Genomic DNA, 6,112 nt, shown 5'->3' with positions numbered 1-6,112 from the left:
AAAGGTAAAAGAGAATCTTCACAGGTTAACCACAAGTTGACCATCCTTTCCCAAAGGAGAACAATTTTACAGCACTTAAAAAAAAATTGGCATTCTCACATACTCCCCACACCCACTACAGGAACAGAGGAGTGACTACGCCCACACACAATAGTGCATCCTACTCTCCATATCCCTGGGAGAAAAGTTATCTACAAAGGGGAACCAAGAAGACTAAGTTCTGCTTTTTTCCACATAAGCCAGGCAGGTAAGAAGGCAATGGAATGACATTTAGTAAACTCTGAAACAAAAACAAAGGTCCAACCAAGAATTTTATATACAGCAAAATTATTCATCAAATACAAGGGAGAAATAAAAGGATTTCCAGATGAGATTGTTTTTTAAATATTGCAAAAGCAAGAACCTTATAAATATACTAAGAGGAATTCCTTGGGAAGAGACTCAACAATAAAAGCAGACATCAACCTAAGAGCAGCATACAAGACATCATCACCCAAAAGTCAATCGATTTAAAGCAGTACCAAAAGTAAAAAGAAAAGAAAAAGACATAATAGAAAGAGACAGACATCATTCCAAAATGAAGATAATGGCAGAGTAAATACAATGCATAATGTAGATACAAAAAATTTTCCAAAAAAAGAGTAGCTCTACTAGAATTCAAGAGAGACCAGAATGTTTACAATTAGGAAGGAAACTAAAAATAATAAAATAACCACAAATAAAATAAGGAAAAAGTAAAAGAAAAATAGGAAATCCATAAAGGCCTTGTAAAGAGTAAAATGACAGCAATTTTAAAATGAAAAGAACCCCCAAATACAACCTGAATTCAATCCAGAAAATTATAAGAAACAAAGAAACAAAAATCACACACACGCATACAAACCATACAAACCCAGGAAAATGACAGCAATAAATTTAGAACTAACAATGACAATAACAATAGATTAAATTCACTGGTCAAGAAACAGAGATTAGCAAAATAGATATGAAAACGTGCCTCATCAATTTATTGTTTACAAGAAGTGCACCTTAGACACAAAGAAAAAATTGACTAAAAATAAAAGGATGGCAAAAAATATGTCTGGCTAATGTCAATTTTTAAAAAACATGAGTGGCTATATTAATCTCTACCAAAATAGACCTCAAGGCAAAAGCCATCATGAGAGATAAAGAAGGGCACTACACAAAGATTAAAGGAGTAATTGAATAAAAATATAGGCATAACCAAGATCACTACATCTGTGATAGTTGGCCAATGAACACATGTTGGGTTAATTGAAGGGTGGAGCGATAAATAGCTTAGCGAGCCTTGCCTTTTTGCAATCTTGTTCTCTGATGGTTGAACCAGTGAATGGCTGCCTTAGCGAGTGCTCTGCCTCAGCTTACAAGGCTCACTTCCTGGGAGATTTCCCTGAGGAGAAGCCACAGGGACCTACCCTGATGCAGCCCTGGGTGCTGTAGAAGCCATGTGGAGACCCCCGGCAGCAATGAGATGCTTACACGCTCACTGATTTTGCTTTCCTCCTGCAGTCGGCGTCACTGCATGCGTTTTGTGAGATTGAGGAGGACTTTGTAGATCGGTGTCCAACATATGTGCTAATGTCGGACTTATGGGCTTGGTCAGCACCAGGTTGGGATGCCTTCTTAATGCCTGTTATATAATACTCTCTTATCTATATGAGTATCTGTGGATTTGTCTTCTCTAGTCTACCCAGACTAACACAACATCCAGTAAAAGACCCTCAAAATACGTTAATCGAACTCTTATAGAAAGAGAGAAATACACATCTTTTCAATAATAATAAGATGCATCACTGAAAAGAAAGATGAGAACCACTAGAAAGAAGCTCATTAAGGTCACAGAAGGACCAAATATCACAATTAATTACTTCTACATTTTAGATAGAACAGTCCACCCAATACATGACACGATTAATTCTTAGATATAACATTTCACTCAACAACAGCACACTATCCATTCTGTTCCAACACATATAAAAGTCTCCAAAATAGGCCATTTGTTAGGTCCCAGAGTAAGCTGGAATAAATTTGAAAACATTGAGACTTGGTTTCAGATATGGAAAACCATCTTCTCAGATCACAACACTGTTAAATTAGAAACCGATGATAGGAAGATCAAGGGGAAAAAAATCAAATGCGTGAAAATTAAACAACACCCTGCTTAAGACCTTCTGGACAAGTGATGAAATAAGGGATAGGATTTAAAAATGCAAGGAAACAAATGAAAATGAACACAGCAAAAAAAAAAAAATACATAGAGGGCAATTCATAGCAATAAGTGTATATATCCAAAAAAACGAATCAAAATCCACAAGTCCATTTTGACTCATGTTGCTGTTAGGTGCCAGCAAGTCGGTTCTGACTCACGGAGACCCTGTGCACAACAAAATGGAATAGTTCCCAGTCCTGAGTCACCCTCACAATTGTTCCTAGGCCTAAGCATAGCGAGCCTTCAAGAGAGTGTGGTACTGCCCCTGTGAGTTTCAGAGACTATAATTGTTTATGAGAGTAGAAAGCCTCATCTTTCTCCTGTGGTTTCAAACTGCTGGCCTTTTGGTTAGCAGCCCATTGAAAAACCATAGTGCTTCCATTGTTCTTCATCAGCTCAACGATTCAAACTCATCAATCCCTTTGGTCTTTGTTATGCAATATCTGACTTTCACATGGATATGAGTCGCTGTTGGTGGTGTTACATGCCATCGAGTCCGTTCTGACTCAGAGCAAGCATATGCACAACAGAACAAAGTACTACATGGCCTTGCACCATCCTCTCTATCGTTCTTATGCGTGAGTCCATTGTGGCACCAACTCTGTCAATCTATCTCCTTGAGGACCTTCTTCCTTTTTGCTGCCCCCTCCCTCCTTTGCCAAGCATGGTGAGTTTTTCAGGGACTTTTCTTTCCTGACAGTATGTCCACAGTAGGTGAGATGAAGTCTGGCTATCCTTGCTTTGAGGAGCACTCTGTCCATGCTTCTTCCAAGACACATTGGTATGTCCTTTTGGCAGCTCTGGATACTTTCAACGTTTTCCCCAACATTACAATGAAAATGTATCAATTCTTCTACAGTCTTCTTATTCAAAGCCCAACTGTCACATGCATATGTGGCAACTGAAAATAGCTTGGGTCAGGTGCACCCCAGTCTTCACAGTAAGTTCCTTGCTTTTCAATTTAAAGAGCACTTGTGCAGCAGACCTACCCAAGACAAGGATTGTTTGATCTCTTGAGCACACTTTCCATGAGTATTGATTATGAATCCAAGCAAGAAAAATCATTGACCACATCATTTTTTTTCTATTTCACAAGATGTGAGAGTCTGGTCTTCTTTTCATTGAGCTGCAATCCATACTGAATGCTGTAATCCTTGAACTTCATCAGCAAGTGTTTCAAGTTTTCCTCACTTGCAGCAAGCAAGGGTGTGTCAGATGGGTATGTACACTACATAAAGAACATGGTACAAATAGATATATACAAGCCCATGTTCATCACAGCGTTATTCACAATAGCAAGAAAATAGGAAATAAAACATAAATTCCCATCAGTTGAAGGATGGGTAAATACACTTTGGTACATACTACAATGGAATACCTTAAGTTTGTCCCTATTTTATTAATTTTCAAAAATAATGATGAAATTGTTAAGCACGTGGTCTAGGAGTTATTTTAACAACAACAACAACAAAAACAACAGCAGAGTGTTTGAAGCAAACCACTGGAAGATTTGTTAAACTGTTTCAGTTGTTGAATGTAGAAATGATTATCTTATATATAACCCCCGACCTAATTCACATAAAAATCTATAAAACAGAAGGACCTAAGCATTTAATTAGACTAAGGAGTACATGGATTGGATGAGAAATTAAGCATGGGAAGCATAGTGGTTAATGACAGAGAATAAAAACCAGACTTGGTAAACTGGCCTGAAATATGAATAATACCATCATGCTAAAATAGAACATAAAGTAGCGAAGTCAAGTTCAGCTGCACAAACATAGTTGACATGGAAATTCTTAAATTATTGGGGCCAAAGATGTCAAAGCATCTAATGGATATAAAATTAATTTTACATTAATAATCTTGGATAATAGATATTTCACTCAACTGGATTAGTTAAAATATATGGATTTCAGATTCCATCCAGATGGCTGTGAATCTCAGACCCTCTATGTAGAAATAAACAAAAACCTGAGTGGTCCTGCACCATCCTCACCATCATTCCTCTGTGTACACCACTGAAGTAGCCATTGTGCCAATTTATCTCTTTGAGGGTCTTCCTCTTTTTTGTTGATACGCCACATTAACAAGTATGATGTGATAACAGCTGTAAAACACTTGAGGTGAAATTTCACAGTCCTTCTTTCTAAGAAGAATTGATCTGTTTCCTTTGCTGACACCCATGCTATATTTAATAAAATTCACCAACACTATAATTCAATGGAATCAAATCTTCCTTATTGACAGCCCAAATTTCCCATGTATATAAATTAAGTGAATATATCATTACTTGAAACAAGTACAGCTCAGTCTTCAAAATGATTTTTTCATATTTTAAATACTTAAAGAGATATTTTGGAACAAAACTGCCTAATGTAATATTTATTGATTTTCTGACTCATGTGTTCATTGTGTATCCAAGCAAAAGAAATCCATGACAACTTAATTTTTTACATTTTTCATGATCTTACTTATTGGGTCAGTTGTGAGGGTTATTTTCTTTATATTGAATTATAATCGATATTGAAGTCTTTAATCTTCATCAATAAATGCTTAAATTCCTCTTCCTTTCCAGCAAGTGAATTAGTGTCATCTGCATATCACAGGTTGTTAATGGGTATTTCTCCAACCCTCCAATCATGTTCATATAGGCCAGCAACATGCTATTTGCTTAGTACACAGACTGAGTAAAGAAACGTCAACACACACCTCTCCTGATTTCAAACCCCTCATTATGTCCTTGCTCTGCCCCAAAGACTGCCTCTTGGTATATGAAAATGGTCAGCTTGAGCTAAATTAAGTGTTCTGGGATTTCCATCTTTTCCCAGTTGTGATGGTTGGCTTTTTTGTGCTGACATGGCACTTACATGGGTGGAGTGTAGCCTGTAAATCACGTTGTGGCCAGGTCATGTCCTTTGGAGGTGTGACGAGCCATATAATGATGCTGCAGAGGCCAGTATCTCTCATTCTCTCCCCCTTCTTGTAGGTCTTCCTGCTCCAGCTGCCTTGCCTCACGTGTGTCATGACATTCCATGCGGTGCCTCTCCACCTCATTGTGCTATGACACCTGCAGTCCAACCTGTCTCACCTGACCCACTGCACCACCAGATGTGACACCACTAAACAGCCACTTCAAATTGGCTATACCATGAGGTTCTACCATGATTTGCTTAGCCACCCTGTGCTACTGAACACTTCACCACACCCACCATCCTACTTTCTGCTTTTTTGGACATTCGACCTAGTATATTAAGTGACCTATGAAAATGAATCAGCTCTCTGTACTGATGTGTGGGCTGCTTTGCTGTTATAATTCCTTTTCACGTCATAAACTTACTCATCGATAGCCTAGAGTGTCCTAGTTTTGCTTCTCTATAGAACACTGTCTAACACACAGATGTTTTCCATACTTTATTATGATCCACACATTTTGAATGCCTGTGCATAGGCTAACAGAAATAAATAAATACTACAGGCAGCATTTTTCTGGTATTCTTTCCCTTCAGCCAAGATTAGTCTGGTATTTTTGTTCCAGGTGTCTTTTGAAGCTGGCTCAGATGTTTGACAATTCTTTGTCAATATAATTGTTAACTATTTTTGAAATGTCATAAGTAAGTTTGTGTGTGATATTAATGACTTTGTTCTACACTTTCTGCATTCTGTCATAAACACCTTAGTATGGGATGAACATGATTAAGTGAGTTAGTTTATTGTGCCAATCTGGCCAATCAACATATGTGGGGTTAATTGAAGGGCGGTGATAAATGGCTCAGTGAGACTCGCCTTTCAAGTTCTCAGGTCTCTTGCTTTCTGAGGGTCAGAACGGGGTGCAGCTGCCTTAGCCAGTTCCCTGCTTCAGCTTGCAAGGCTCACTTCCTG

The sequence above is a fragment of the Echinops telfairi genome, unplaced genomic scaffold (genome assembly GCF_000313985.2).
Source record: "Echinops telfairi isolate 266 unplaced genomic scaffold, ASM31398v2 ScPeMD7_7469;HRSCAF=8507_0, whole genome shotgun sequence".
Taxonomy (NCBI): Eukaryota; Metazoa; Chordata; class Mammalia; order Afrosoricida; family Tenrecidae; genus Echinops; species Echinops telfairi.
This window is presented reverse-complemented; position numbering follows the sequence as displayed.